Source organism: Falco peregrinus, chromosome 1, assembly GCF_023634155.1.
Source record: "Falco peregrinus isolate bFalPer1 chromosome 1, bFalPer1.pri, whole genome shotgun sequence".
NCBI lineage: Eukaryota > Metazoa > Chordata > Aves > Falconiformes > Falconidae > Falco > Falco peregrinus.
Window position 1 is genome coordinate 73172567 of NC_073721.1, and position 16996 is coordinate 73189562.

Sequence of the window (16996 nt, forward strand, 5' to 3'; positions counted from 1 at the left end):
AAAAATTCCCACAGAATTGTCTTTTTTTTTTTTTAATGTTTCATCAAGGTAAAAATGAATGTAAGCGATGTTTTATCAGTGTAAAAATTAAAGCACTCTTTCAGAGTGCTTCAACTCTTTCAGAGATGATCTGTATAAAAAGGGACTAGAGACACATGTTCCCCTGACTGTGATACAGAATTAGAAATTGTTAGACATGATAAATTCCTTCTATTATTACTTTAGTGTTTCTTTTATTACTACTCATGTTATTTTTTCACTGAAGTGTTATGTATTCTTTCTACTAAGTCAGTAATATACTGGTGTGAAAGCCCTTTGATCTCACTAAAACTGAAATTCATACCATTTTATACTTGAAGCTGTTGGCAGGGTCCTTATCATCAACCAATTTAAGGACACTAGGGTGTCTGAGTTAACGTGCATTCAGAAAAAAATGCTAAATAAGCACTTATTACCGAAGATTCTAGCTCTTGAAAAGTTAGCGAATACTCAAATCAATGTATGCTTCCCCCCCCCCCCCCCCCCAATAGATAGACAGATGGACAGGTGGTCATCTGTAACTTAACAATCAGTCAACAGACTTTGCCTTATAGGTATTACCAAATAAAGGTAAATTATATAGAAAACTTTTTCTTAAATAAATGACACATAAAATATAAGTATACAACCCTTAGAGCTACAGTGTTCCATGGTGCAGAGAGATATTAGAATGCGAGTGGTAAAAGGAAATTTCTGATGACTGCTGGTTAGAAAAAAGCTGAAGTGCTTTAGAAGGATGAGAATGAAAGCTCAGAGTTCAGGGGGCGCTGAAGAAGGCAAAGCAGAATAGAGTGACAAGTTACTGCAACACTGCAATTAGCAGAAGCTGAGGCCTTGGAAAATAATATAAAATTTTAGAACAGAATAAATACTTACAAAATATATCTGCAATCTTTCTAAGTACACCCGTGGTTTTAAGTTAAACAACTGCTGAAAAGTTCTGGCAAGGTACCAGCTAAATTGATGTAAATATTTGCATTAAAAGTTACAACAGAGCTGCTCATTCTCCATGTTACCTTGCACAGGCTGTACTTGCATATGATTGTTTTTCCACTGAACAGTTACCATTACAAACTGTGCTAATAACATGCAAATTGGTAGTATTAATGAAATGGTGGTAAAACGCCAGGTTCATCCTCAAAATCCTATTGTGCTAGTTTTCATTGCATGGTTAAATATAGAATGGCATGCTAGACGGTCGTGACTCATTTCTTCCCATACTTGTATAAATACCGACTTTGGCCTTGAACTTCATAATCCATTAAGAATTCTCCAACAGTTTTATTTTTAACATAAATCATCATTTTTACTTTTTTAATATTGAAAACTACTGAATATTAGAAGGAAATGGGTTTTGGCTGGTTTTGCTGAATATTGTAATACAATGTCAAGACTTCCCTATTGTCAGCCATTCAGGTAATGGCTTTTATTTATAATATATACATTATATTTTATATGTATATATATATGAGATAGATATATATATTATATATATATATAAATACATGCCTGCATTATGGCTAAATTTTTCAGAATGCTTTTAATATGAAGCAGCCTCAGCCAGCAGGTCGAGGAAGGTGATTCTGCCCCTCTACTCAGCTCTGGTGAGACCCCACGTGGAGTGCTGTGCTCAGCTCTGGAGTTCTCAGCACAGGGAAGACATGGACCTGTTGGAGTAGATCTAGAGGAGGCCACAAAAATGATCACAGATGGAGCACCTCTCCTATGAGGAAAGGCTGAGAGAGTTGGGATCATTTGGTCTGGAGAAGAGAAGGCTCTGGAAAGACCTCATTGCAGCCTTTTAAATACTTAAAGGAGGGTTATAAGGAAGATGAGGACGGACTTTTTACTAGGACCTTTACCAATAGGACAAGGGGTAATGTTTTAAACTAAAAGAGGGTAGATTTAGACTAGATATAAGGAAGAAATTTTTTACAGTGAGGGTGGTGAAACACTGGAACAGGTTGCCCAGAGAGGTGGTAGACGGCGCATCCCTGGAAAAATTCAGGGTCAGGTTAGACGGGGCTCTGATCAATCTGATCTAGTTGAAGATGTCCCTGCTCATTGAACGGGAGGGGGTTGGACTAGATGACCTTTAAATGTTCATTCCAACCCAGACTATTCTATGATTCTATGATCCCCAACTTCGACAGACTTCAGGTCTGATAATTACTTCTATAAGGGACACTGCAGGAACCAAGTCATTTGTAATATCTGTATATTAAAACTACATTCAATGGGCTCTTAACAACCTATGGTATCTGCATTTTCACATAGCTAAGGATACAGCAGCAAAGCTCACTGTGCTCAGAATCCTGCTTTCTGCACAATAGCTTTGTTTTCAGTTTCCACTGTCTAATCTACACTTTATCTCTGAAGTAACTCAAGACTATTGCGGTTTGGTCATGCCCCAAGCCTGTCAGTGTTTAAGAGGCATTTGGACAATGCCCTTAATAAAACGCTTTAACTTTTGGTCAGCCTTGAAATTGTCAGGCAGATGGACTACATGATCATTGTAGGTCCCTTCCAACTGAAATGATTCCTAGTCTAGTCTAGTCTAGTCTAGTCTAGTCTAGTCTATTCTGTTCTACTCTAGTCTATTCTGTTCTACTCTATTCTAGTCTATTCTAGTCTACTCATATGCTCAAAGATTTTTACATGACTAACTTCCACTGACACCCTATGTGCCTTTGACAATCTAAGCTTGAATGTCTGGGAGTAATTATGTTAATTGTGCAGGAATTAGAATGTGTTCTTTGTGCAGTTAAGCCAAAAAATAAAAATCTAGCAAGAAATCATTGACTCTTCTGAAACTATATTAATCTGCTTACTCAAAAATAACCTCCAGCCTGGTCTAATCAGTGTTCAATAGTTTTCTGTTGCAAGGTTATAGAAAGCTGATTTATAAAACTAGTTCCACCATGTAATAAATTCACTTTCATGATGTGACCTTGTGTTTTAAGTCTGTTGCACATTTTTATGACCAGGTATAAACACTTGAATGTGGTGATTTCTAATGGAAATGCTGAGAAACAGTTAGTTACGGTTTGTAAATGGCTCCCCATAATGTTCAGGTGAAGTTACCATAAAATTGAACGCCTCCTGATTATTTATCCAACATCATTTTATTATCCTGCAAATAGTGTTCTGTGAACATACTTTTAAAGCAGGTGTTGCACCTCACATACTTAACCTTGGCCTAGCTCTGCATAATTCAGTACAAGTTCTGTTATAAACAACAATGCAGAATGGCAAAGTACAGACATTGAATACAGTTATCTACAGCAAAAAACTAGGAAGCTTGAAAAGGTACCACACCTACTGATCCACGCCTAATGTGTTGTTAAAAACTTCGGTTTATATAGTCATTGAGGCTTGGCAAAAAAATTAGTTTATCCAAGACTTGTTACTGCTTTGTACTGAATTTCTTGCTTCCATGTGCACATGAAATCACTGAACAAAGAAGAGTTGCTAAAAACTAACAAATATTGGTCAACAGCACATTTAAGCAAACACTTGCCCTTGGATAAGATGGTCTTAACTAAATACAAAGTGAGATAACACACCTCCCTCAAAAGACAATCTGTTTGCAAGGCACTAAAAATATGATTATTGTGCTGTCAGTCTAATGAAGCACTGGACAATACAGAGCTGACTGAATCTGCTCAGAACCGCTCCTTGAGTACAAAGCAAATACCAGCAAAATGCACAGTAATGGAAGAGATGTGACTCGTCTGAAACAATTTCTGTGGAAGGGAAGAAAGGAAGAGCAGCTCCTGATGCTTTGATACAAGATTCTTTCATTATTGGCACCAAGGTCTGCATGGCCCAAACTACATTATTTTGATTTACCCTGAACATTCTTTGCTCCAAGGAATTTTGACTTATTTCTCACAACAACATCATAATGCACACAGCCATATTTATTACGAAGGAAGCTACCCTCGAAAAGACGACAAATAATCTAGGGCCCTGGTACCTTAAAAACTCATGCCTTATTTAAACATTGGATATTATAGTTAAACTCTTATGGTATGAGAATTATATGTACATCATTTCTATGCAGCATAAACTTGCATCAAAATATTAAATACTCTGATTACCTGGAAAAAAGGTGGAAGGAAAGCAGGAAGATGGCAAGGCAGGAAGGCAGGCAAGAAAGAACAAAAGAACAAAGGAAGGAAGGAAGGGAGGAAGGAAAGAGGGAGAGAGGGAAGGAAGGAGGGAAGGAAGGAATTTGAGGGGATTAGAGTTATATTTCTATTATGAAATTCCTGGGCAATCCATCTGTCACAGCTGAGGAGTGTTATTTTAACCTTGAAGAGGTTCTAGTCAATGCCAGATCAACAAAATTTTGTTGGCAGTGAGTCTCTCTTAAAGCAAAGACTACATGGATATGGTCCATATTATGATTTTTCTGCCAAGGAACTCAAATTACTGAGTTATAGTCTGAAATGAGTGAATAACTAGCCAAAGCTATTACTAGGAGCAGGGAGTAAAGAGCTGATGACAAAAAAAGAGCTGATCAGTCCTTGCTCACTTTCAGAGCCAGTAAGAAGTTTCTTAACCACAGTCCCATCTGAAACTGGTGGTAAAGCGCTCAGACTTGATTTATCTAAACACCCAGAAAAAAGAAAGTATCATTTATAGAACCAAAATTTATACAATATAGAGCAAGAAGGTAGAAACCAAGTTAAATAAGCAGAAACACATAGAAAAAGGACTCCAAATATTAGTAATATACTTTAGCAAAGGTGGAGAAGGAATAATAGGGAATTGAATATTTTCAGTTCTTTGTCTTGTATAGTTCTTCCCATTAGGTAAAATCTTCATTTATTTGCAAACTATTAGGAAATTTTCTTTTAATTTTTCCTCTTTTGTTTTGAAAAATGGAAATATCTGTTTGTCTCATGTACAACACATAAATACCACTACAGATGTCATTGAGAAGTGTGTAAAGAACAATACACTACAGAAACACAGTGATGTGGTACATACCTGATTTTTTCATTAGAGTATGTGAACACTTGAAATTAATAAAACATTGTAAAGAAGTAATAAAAACACCACAAAAGCAAGCAATTTTAGCAGTTTCCAGAGATGTTTTCATCTGCATCCATGAAAAAAACTACTTGATTTTTTTATTGCTATTCATTTTAAACTAACATAAGAAGAAACATGTCCAGTGAATTATACTGCAGCAGCTCTTTGTACTAGCTGAAATACAGCAATGCACTGTTTAGCGGGACAGAAGGAAGTGCTGCTTCTTTCACACCCAGGAGACAAGTGCCTGAAGGAATCTGTCTGTGGAGGACAGAGACAGGCAGAAGATGAACAGAGTTATTCAGAAAGCTCATTTAAAGGCAATTGCCACTCCTTTTTAAATTATGTAAGGACATTCTTTGCCAACATCAGCTGTGAGGAAAGAAAAAGAAAAGCCAGGGTATTTTTATTCAGTACTGAACAAAGGAAACACTAGAGTAAGAAAAACACTTGTAAAGTCTTTTTTAATGGTTGTGTATCACTTAAGGAAGGCTAAACCCCTCAAGGCAGTTGTTGCCTATATGAATACAGAAATTTTCATTTTAAAAAGTGTCTCTAGCTTCTGCAGCTGCCAAAATAAGCTAGAATACATGACCTCAGTAAACCTGAAAGTTTCCCAGGCAGGGGGCTAATTAAAATTCCATCCACTTCTACAAACTGCTTGTTTGTATCTAATTATTTTATACCTTCTCATGATTTTTATGCAGCCTTAGTCATGACTCTTGAATGCTTAAGATGAGCAGTACCAGAGCAATTCTATTCCTAGTGCTACATAACTTCCCTGCACCACTGCCCAGCTCCTGCTGAGAGCCTTCCCCAGCTTCCAGAGTCACTTCTGGCAAAAAATGATGCCACCTACTTATGGCTGTAGTGAGGCATGAAGTACATCTATCCCCACTCTTGTCACTGTAATGCAAATTTGGGATAGGATGAACGATGACCTTATGCCCATTCCCTGATGCATGCTCTGACTGAAATGTTATACTAACACGTATAATGGGTCCACCAGAATGGAGTCACATGTGTCGCTCTTGCGTTCCTAGAATACATTCTTTCAGTGTAACAGATTTATCAGCTTTCTGGTTTGAAGCGCTTGCTATTAGTGTAAGCCTGGCCAACAGTGAGGGTTCGCACAGATTTTCTCCATGATAATTTTTTCTCATTTATTTTTATAGTAATCACTCTCTTTACAAGTTCTGACACAGGAACCTCTCAAGCTACTGCCTAAGAGTGCTGCTACACTCTCTCTATTGGCTAAAGAAGCTGTTAACACAAACTTTAATGTTTAACTTATCTGAAGCTAATTGGATTGCTTCTCTGTCTTCCATTTGCAATCAGTGATTGCTTGATGACTCTGTGCAGTTACAGCTCATTCATACAGTCCATCACTCATGTCATTGATTGCAGAAGAGTCAATTTCCAGAACACAAGATTTCTGTGTTGTTTTAATAGGAGTTGGATAGATGGAAAAGATATCTTTTGTGTCATAGTGCAATATTCTGAGCTGAAATTTCCCAGGGGAACTTTACATTGTGTGAAATTATGAACTCAATCGGATACTGCAATTTTCAGATCCTTCATTTGTTTTAAGAGGTTCTTTTTTTTTTCTTTCTTCAGCTGATGAGATGCATTGATTAAGGCTTATGATGAAAAGCAGATCTGCTAACAATCACAAATTTTCAAGAGATTGAAACAAATGTGGAATGTTGCTCATGGAAATCAGCTATTGTGAAATAGTCAAATCTTCAGAAAGTAAGTTAGACAAAAGTATTTCATTGACTTTGAAGGACAGCAGTCCTTTTCACAACAACGTGAAACAGTCCAAATGTGAATCTTAGTTGCAAGAGGAAATAATTCAACCATGTTTAGATATGCATTTCAGAGCAATGTAAACTCACTAACTAACCAACCAGTTAGTTAAATCGATTAACAGTTCCAATTTTTAAGTTTGGAAAAGACAACTTCAATAGTCCATGAGGTGTAATACCTCATTTTTGGAATTAGCCAGTCCCTGTTCCTGGTTACAAATCAAAACAAAAAGTATGTAGTAAAAAATGCACCAATAACCAGAAACATGAATGGAGTTTTTTGTACCCAAAGACCTACCTTTGCAAAAAATAGTTTATTTTAGCAGTCAAAATCTCTTATATTTCCTGAACTCTTACATACCTCAATAATTTTCTTTGTTGATGTCAAATGTTAAAATTATCTGATTTTTCAGGCAGATTAAAGCACAATTATAGTAATTAACTTGAATAAAATATAACAACTCATATTCATCATATTTTTTCCTTCAGTCTAAAGTTCCAAAACTATCCTTTTATTAGACCAAAATGAACTTTGTCAACACTGTTATTTCAAAGCATTTGGTAATGAACTCTTGATTTAGTGGTAAAACTTGGCAAAAGGCTTGCTTTACTCCGTTCTGCCTTACAATCTGGCAATTTTATCATGAATAAGTTTCTCACATTGAACAAGAAGACCATCCTATTTTCTTCTTTTTGTTTTTTTGTTTGTTTTTTTTGTTTGTTTGTTTGTTTGTTTTAAATGCTAGACACAAGAACTCAGGGACAAAACTTCAGTTTTAGAAATAGATCTGATATACTTACACTTCTACATATATACACATCTACAGATGCTGCAGTAGATATTGGCTTTGGATCAAGTTGGGAATATGGCTCAGGAGTCCATTAAAATTTCATGTCCTGATCTTAGCCAAAACCACAGTTCAGAGGAATAGTAATCGCTTTTTTTTATTTTTTACTTTTTTTTTTTATTTTAAGAAAAGTACAGCAGCCGTCATTTATTTTCAAGGGTCTGATTTGAACAATATCCAAAGTGCAAGTAAGCACCAATTTTTATCTTATCTGTATCTACTCACCTACATATCCACTTATCTACATCAGAAGACTTAAAAGCTAATTCTGTCATGTTGTTGCTCTTCTATACAAGCTGGGTGGTATTTAAATCTGAAGAAGAGCAGAAAATATCTTTAGTATAGAGCTGATACGCAAGAAGTCTACCACACATTGCTCAGATCCTCTCAGATACAGGAAAAGCCAAATACATGGAGCTGGAAGATGAAGACAAAAGACATAGAAGAAGAATATATCACAGTGGTTGGTCTCTGTTCACTGTGATTCAAAGTAAACATGTCATATTAAAGCCAGATCAGGACCTGTTTTAATTTCTCTCTTAGGCTGTATAATATTCCCAGAGACTGAGGGGCCAATTTCATGAGCCTTAACAGAAACAAAAGAAAAAAAAATCATTGAACATTAAAAGATTATTAGGTTCCATGGCTTTTTCCTTTCTAAACTGAATCCAGATAGAGGATACATAGCCAGCACATCATCTGCTATTGTTGGAGTTTCTGCTGCAGTTCTTAGTTCTTCCCCTTTTTAAAGCTGCATTATTACTGACAGCTCCTCTCTCTTTACCCAGGATGGGGCTTATAGCTAAGAAGCTAAAATGGGATGAAAGGGAATGGAATAAGCTCCTGTAAATGAATAGGCAGGAGACAAGTTTTTCATCCTCCTTGTTCCAAAAGGTTTTCAGTCTGAACTAAATACATGAGAGAAGGAAATTAAATACTGTAACTATACTGTCATGTTCCTCAAAGACACCGTTCTCTGGTAATTCTCCTGTACGGATAAAGCCTTCCTGTCCCACCACAGAGCAGGATGCCATTTTAGAGCCTGGCCAACAATGGCGTATTATTGATTGCAATGAAAGCCTGTTAAGGTCTATTGTTTGAAGGGTCACTTGCAGTAGGTTATGAAGAAGAGAGACCATGAGGTGAGCACAGGAAGGTGAACAGGGGGTTCGTTTCAATTCTTACACCATGACCTTTGTGCAGTGTTGCAACAGTGCTTGCAGGAGGTCAAACGGCCTTGCATCTCACAGTAGATCTATTTGATGTGTCTCAAAGGCTCTCACTATTTTCAGCAAGAGGTGCACCAAGATGCACGTAGATACAGGAACTCAGTAGCTAAAGAGGATCTCCTTTGGCTCTGGAATCCTTCATGTTTATCTTCCTTTGAACACTATCCCTTCACTACTTCTTTCTCTGTGTCCATAGGATGTGGTGACCCCTCGGTATACTTGACCTTTCAGAGCAAGAAATAGGGCAGGGGGATCACTCCTTAGAAGATTCAGCTCTCTGTTTCTAGACCTGGCACTGTCGTTTCCATATGCCATTTTATTCACTACCACCTGCAGACTTTATTGGTTAAACATAACGTAAAACATAACACTGTTTATAGTGATTAGATGTTTATGGTCATTAGACTATGAGCACCTGAGCTGTTTCCATCCATCCCCCTTTTCAGAATAAATCTGGTTAGCTCTTACCCTTTCAAATAAGTAGCTATATTCGATACTATAATTTTATAACAGGTCCCCTTCTCTACCAACAAGACAAATACCCATGCCTTGCCTCCAAGGAAGTTCAATATAAAAACCTTCTTGATAGTCATTAAGAAAAAAAGAGTTCATCAACATGAAGATTACATATAGAATTTAGGAAAAACAGCTAAAGAATGTACATATTGATTACAGAAAAATAAAAGTGTGAGATTCAAACATTTCAACCCAATGTAGAAGCAAAATATTTCAAAAGGAAAGCCAGTCTAATGGAATGACTTATTATAAGAGTGTTCAGAATTGTATTATACATTATTATCTTTATTCCAAATTAAATATATAAGCTTAAGTTTTTTTAAGTAAATCATTTGAACTTGAAAACCATAGGCTGGTAATAATTTGCTTTCAAAACATTTTGGTGGGGTTATATTTTTGTTTTTAGAAAAAAAAAATTAACAAGAGCTTTATGAAACAGGGGAAAAACCTGTCAGGTAATCTCAGGTCTTTGGGTAACAGCAACTTGATTGGCAAGTATCTTTCAAAATGTACAATGATAGTTCTTACAAAAGTAGAATTTCCTGATGCAACACTGTCTATAAAAGCTATTGAAAATATGAATGAGGAGGAAGAAATGGTTTGATGCCGAATGCTTTGGGATTCATTTTCTTTTGAGATGTTAAAAAAAATTCCAAATATTTTTAAAACAAGGCTACCACCTTTACTTAAACAAACAGACAAAAAGATAATACAAGTTTCAGCTGAAAAGCAAAATAAGTCCTTGGAAGCTGCAAAGACACAGTTCTAATTATCTATGTAATTTTGAATCAGAAATTCCTTTCTTGCGCGGTGCACTTGAGCATAAGTGATGATTGTGATTCTGCATGTGAGTAAACATAGGAAAGAGACATCCATGCTTCTGAAGGCTAATGATTTTTAAAATCTCCTTTCAAATTAGGAGGGTTTTTTGGTGTAATTAAATCTCACAAGGTATACACAAGAACTTCTAGTGCATTTTTCAAGTCCTGCAACCGAAATTGCATTAATTCTAAAATTAATTTCTCCATCATTTAAAACATGTCAATATTCCATCTCAACTTCCTCTGACAGTACAGAAATAAATAATTCATAGAGGCTTTTTACTTAAGGGTCAATCCTTTGTGGAAAAAGCCCAAAATTAATAGACATACAGATTGTGCGCAACTAATGCCTTGAAACATTTTTGGCAACACAAATGATTTATTGGCTGAGAGTACCACCTTTCTCTTCAAAAATTCTGGTAAAAAATTCACAGCAGCTGTGGGGGATAAAGGCAGAGGCATTGCAGCAGAAAGCACATACACATAGGGGCACTAAGGTGATGAGGGGACTGGAGCAGCTGTCATATAAGGAGAGGCTGAAAGAACTGAGATTTTTTTAACTTTGTGAGAAGACACCTCAGGGAAGGGAGAGGTACTTATCAATGTGTGTAAGTACCTGAAGGGATGGAGAAAAAAATGATGCAGCCAGATTCTTATCGGTGGTACACAGTGAAAGGACAAGAGGTAATGGGTACAAACTGAAACACAGGAAATTCCATTTAAAAATAAGAAAAAATACTGTAAGGGTTGCCAAACACTGGAACAGGTTACCCAGAGAGGCTGTGGACTCTCCATCCTTGGACTTGTTCAGTACTCAGCTGGATACAATCCTGGGCGTAGCTGACACTAGTTGAGCTGACTGGGTTGGACTACAGGATCTCCAGGTGCTCCTTTCACTCTCAGCCATTCTGTGATTATACGTGGAAACTACTGGGAATAAATATCTTGTCTTAGTTAACACACAGTTTGTCAAGAACTTATTTCTGCTCTCCAGACTTAAAGGTTGAAGAAATATAGTCATATCTGTCCTGTATTGACCACTGAAACACGCCAGAAACTTCCTTGTATCAATCATAAAAAGGGGGCTTCGGAGCCTTGGCAAAGGTTATGCGCTTGGAGTCTTGCAGCTGAGAGAAATAAAATTTGCTTGTTCTTAATTGATGCTTATAACAGCTGTACAGAAAAACTTGGCTAGTAAACAAGTTACCAAGTCCCTGATTGAAATAAATGAGGCAGTTCACATTTCTAAATTGCACTGTTTAAGTGTCTTCAGAGCGTGCCAGTTGATGTTCATAATATCAAGTCTAATTTCACAATATAAGATGTAAAATCAAAGAAGTACAGTCCAGGAGTCAAGCACATAGCTGGCATTAAGTTGTACGTTGGTGTTACAGTCTGTTTCACTGTTCAGTTGACAGTAGCAGCCATCACTGGAAGCAGTCTGACACTTTTCTCTGATTGGCACCAGTCAATCAGGCTGTCTGCGGTGCTGCCAAAGCATTCGATATTCCCTCCACTAGAGTGCACAAGAGTTTCAAAAGTAGGAGTCAGGAGTCTAAGCACTGCACGTAGAAAATTTACTTCCTTATTTCTAGAAGGAAATCTAGTTTTAATTAAAGCCAGCAAGTAATGAAAAACGTGTCTGTGCCAGTGATTAATTACCCTCACTGGCTTACAGACACTAACAATTCTGAAAACAAATCATAAATTATTTAATATAATGGTGACTGCAGTGCTAAAATACATCATACCAGTTTGGGGGGGGGGGGGGGGCAGTGATGGTGGTATCACTAGCAACTTATTTATTACTAAGACAACTTGAATTGCTGAGGAAAAATTATGCCAATATCTTGGATATAGGCACTCCAAAGTGTACCTACACAACAGTTGATTAGCAGAAGGAAGGTGCTATACGTAGAGTATACTTTGAAAACTACCTACTTTCTACCTTTTTGAGTATTAGTCTTTCATGTATACAGAGCCCCATTTACTCCAAAAAAAGTAGCCTCCATCCATGCCTGGGACTATTCTTATAGGTTTATCATCTATAGGGCATGTGATCCTGATGACTGCCTTAGTGAAGCCCTTAAGCTGCAGTGCAGATGTACCCACTTTCTCCTATTAATTTAGGCACTTACTTGTCATCATATCCAGAATAAAGGGTTATATCCTATAGAACATAGCTAGTATGAAGACCGCAGACACTGAACCTGAACACAGCCATGATGGTGAATGTGTACATCCCTGCTCTTTCCAAGATCTCAGAGCTATGCCCCACAACAATAAAGTGCTCTTAAGTAGCAATTTATTCCTTGTTTTCACCCTATCATGTGAAAACAATGTGACTCCTAATCAAGCTACAGCTGTTGTCATACTCTTCTACTTAATGCACCTTCACTAGGAAGAATAAAACTCTGGCTGGTTCCCATTCTCATAGAGCAAGTTTTGGTTCCCAATGGACAGATCCTTCAAGACAAGTTTTTTAGCAACAACTTCTTTCTTTTCTGCTAGTCCTTTATGACTGGGTTTTGGGTGGGTTTTTTCTTTGTTTTCATCAGGGTCCATTACAACCACCACCTGATTTAGGAATTATGATGATAATAAATGAATTTAGGGTAAATACCCAGACAAATATTGCCATACTTTGAATGAAGTCCATAATAAACAGGGATATAAAATGATAATGGTTGATCCTGCAGTATTTGGAGAGGATTTTGGATCCTTTGTGCCATGTGGTACAACTCATATAGCTTCCAAGTATTCACCCTGTGTCAGTTACCTGCTGGTTTTGATGAATATGTTTTGCATTTGTTCTGTGCCTGAACACAATGACAACATTGGTATGTTAAGAAGCATGCAGTCCTTTTTACAGGTTGTATTTCAAGGGCATATTCTTACATACAACTAATGGTACAGCAAAACAATGAAATATTGCTCCTTAAGATGGCTTTTGGCTGAAATACTATTAGTAATGATATATTTCTATTTTCAGTATATTATTAAAATAATATGACCTCTCTTTTCTCATGTCATAATTATCCTCTTCAGAATGCCATTATTTAATAGTGCCTTTTTTATTACACGGTTTCTCTTCTCTTCTGAAAAACTCTGCTCAGTTATTCTTTTCATCCTATGTGCTGATTATTACAGTCCCAATATTCAGAAGCTGAAAAGCATATATTGAGGTGGAATTATCAAAGCTTTTGCATCAGAACGGACTTTCCACTCTGCTTTAAGATCTTTGATGAAGTAAGCCACTATTTCTTTTGCATTAGGTGAATTTATTCATTTCCTAAGCAAACTTGTACCACCAAACCAATAGGTTGTTTTAAACCACAGAAAGCAAAGAAACTGAGTGAAGTTTTGTTTCCTGTATCAGTGAACACATATAATAGCCTCCAAGGGCATAATTAATATGATATGTTTCAATAACTACATAGGCACTGTTACTGTTCTTATGAGGAAGAACAAAAAGGAGAGATCCCAAAGTACACTAGTGGGCACTTAATAAAAATTATTTGCATTTGAAGCCTGTGAAAGGAAGCACATGGTGGGTGACCACAGGAATAGTTGCAGGTACAGCCATGAGCCTCTTAAAAAGCATAGCGGGACCTGGAAAATTATCTACTGATTTTCCCTTATTTGTGCAAAGCACTACTGGGCTCCTACTTGACCTGATGAGGTAACTCGACAAGGTGGATAAAATGTCCCATGGAGAAGAATGATCTTCATTTGATGCCTTCTTTCCCTAAAGAAAAAAAAATAATTAAAAAACATTTAATGATTTTGAAGATTAGCATGAAGAATAAGATCAAAGGTTAATGCTTTGAGAAAGCTTTATGGAGTGATTTGGGAAATGAACAAGAAAAAGGACCTCATCATTATGGATATTGTCACCAGGATTAATTGGAAATTTACCACCTGGGTTCATACTTTGAATAGAAGTTGACACAACTGATAGCAATAAATCTGGAAAAGGGGAGGAAGAGATATTTCTATAATTTCCACACTGGTTTTAAGAAAATTAAAACACACAGATCTAGTGAGGAGCAAATAGGTATAAAGACAACATAATAAGTAGGGTTGTTGAGAGAAGCAATAAGGTAGAAAACTGACCGAGTGGGTCAGGTTAGAATGTCAGGTGAGGCCCAGGGAAATAGCTGAAAGGTTTGTATGCTCATGCAAGGCTATTGGTAGCAGGATGAAAGTAGCAGATATACTGCTGAAAATGTGAAACCAGGCAGAATCAACAAATAATACAGAAAAATAGAAATCATGTTTAAAGTACAGTTTCTGTTGGATGTGTGATTTTGGAAAAAGAGCAATGAATGTACAGGTGTGAAGATAGCAGTATACATCAAGGGTCCAACCTCAGCAGTCCCTTAGGCTCAGCTCTGGATTTTACATTTCCATTATCCTCAGAAGTTCCCCCTGTATTTCTGCATCATCTTTGCCCCTGTGTAAGCTGAAAATAACTTTCTCCTCCTTATTAGGTGTGTACAACTACAATGTTTTATGCAGTGTAGGAGATGAATGCTCCATTATTAATTATATATTATCTGATTTTATCCCCTGTAAAAGAAAAAAAAAATAGTCATTGAATCCACCATTACACTTGTAATTAAACTTAAGTGAGACTGAGTTTCCATTTGTGGGAAACATTCATATTCTGAAATAGCTTGCTTCCAAATTTGTGTCCAACATGATAACTTCTGAAAAAATATTTTGACCTGTTCTGTGACATCTGCCCTTCATCTTTTGAAATAAGTGGACACAAAAGAAACTGCAATATTTAAGTTCTTTTATGTTGTTATCACATGATCTATCATAAGGTATAATGTGACATGATATTTACTATAGGCATTTGCAACTAAGATGTCATAAAAAAACCAGGAAAATAGTAATGTAAAATAACAAAACACCTATTCAAAGAATATAATTTTCAAGTAGAGGTTTTCTTTTCTCTGGAGCAAAAGTTTCCTAGAGGGGTTTCTAGATATCCTTTGCAGTAGACTTATTACAAAGATTACATCTTTTTTAAAATAAGTTTTGCCAAAAATAATAATGGATCGATGAAAATTCTGCAGACTTTTCCACTTCTTAAATTACTTTAATGGTTGCTCCTAATGCTTGCTACTCAATAGACTGATAATCTCTGCATGGCCAGTATGCAGCTGAAAGCTGTTTGCACTAAAATGAGAAGACAGTGATAAACTGGTCAAATCCAATAAACACTGAATGCAAAAATACATAGAATCTCATTTCAGCAGAAAAGAGACTGAATACTAAGTATTAAGACTACTGAGAAAATATATGCTGACTATTAAGAATATGTATTTCCTCCAGTGAAAGGAATGTGTGTATTTTACAAAATGACTCTTCAAAAACACAAAACTCCAGATCGGGCTTATTTAGAGATAACATCGATTTCAGAACCATTTTAGTGAAATACTTGATATTGAGAATTAAAAGCTTGGTTGAAAAGAAACACAATCTCTCTTCCAATACTCTTTTTCTTTTTTTTTTTCACTTAGTAAACTGATATGAAGCAAAACAAAAAAAAAAAAAAATCAAACCCAAAATATACAAAGAAACAAAATACCTTCATTTTAGCACTTTCATTATATGAATAGGACACATTTCTGGGGAAAATACATAAGTTTGTTAGCTGCAATATCTAGTCCAAACAATGGAAATATACTGTTACATTGTCATTTTTTTATAGCTTTTAAGTGTGTCAAGCTAGACTAACTAAAGCATGATGAGGTAACCTGGCATTCTACTCCCAAGTCAGGTAATGTCCTTTAGATCCCATCAGAGTAAAATCTCACAGACATCAACAGTGATCAATACAGATTTTGGTAGAAAGCATGCCTAGAAGCATTTCATCAATTTATTTCTGTCCTTTTAAATCTTCTTTGGGTTTTTTTTTCAGTCTTTCATCAGCATAATTTAATTCAACATGCTTTACATGAAAGAAATGCAAAAGTTTACGTTCATTTCTTTCTGTTACTTGTTTGAGATAATTGCCTTTACTATTTGTGACAAAGCAATCTATTAATTACATTCATAGCAAAAGAACACTTTTATATTACTACATCAGACTGAAATTCTCCTCCTCGACTTTTTGTAACAATCAGGAATTTTGAAGTATAGCATTATGATACAATAACAGCAGCCAAAATTTGGAAGAACTTTCTATACTCTACGTATGTTAAATTTTCCCCCTTAGAGCCCCAGTCCTCTGAAAAGTCCCAATTAAAATATCATGGGAAAAGAATGAGGTCAGATTTTCTCCTCAAGCTAAAAAATTATTTCTGAATCCTGAAATCCTCAAGTACTTGCATCACCTGTTTAATCTTACTAAAGAAACTGTTATTCCTCCTAAAGATGGAGTGAGATGTTCTCCTTCAGTGTTCTCTGAAAGAATTTGAATTCTAGACTGTAGTTCCTCAGGTTTTTACCTGTTTCATCAGAAAAGTTTGGGATTTTTTTTCTGTGGGGCATTTGTGCTTATAAACAAAGCATTAATTGAAATATTAATTCTATGAAGCTTGTACAAGCTGAAACACTGCTATTTTTCAATTAAATTTAAATCTAAGCCTTTTCTAACAGGACTCATCAAAGCTCTTTTGCTTTATTTAGAATGTCCAGGAAAGTCAATATTTAAAGTTAAATATTTTTTTCCAATC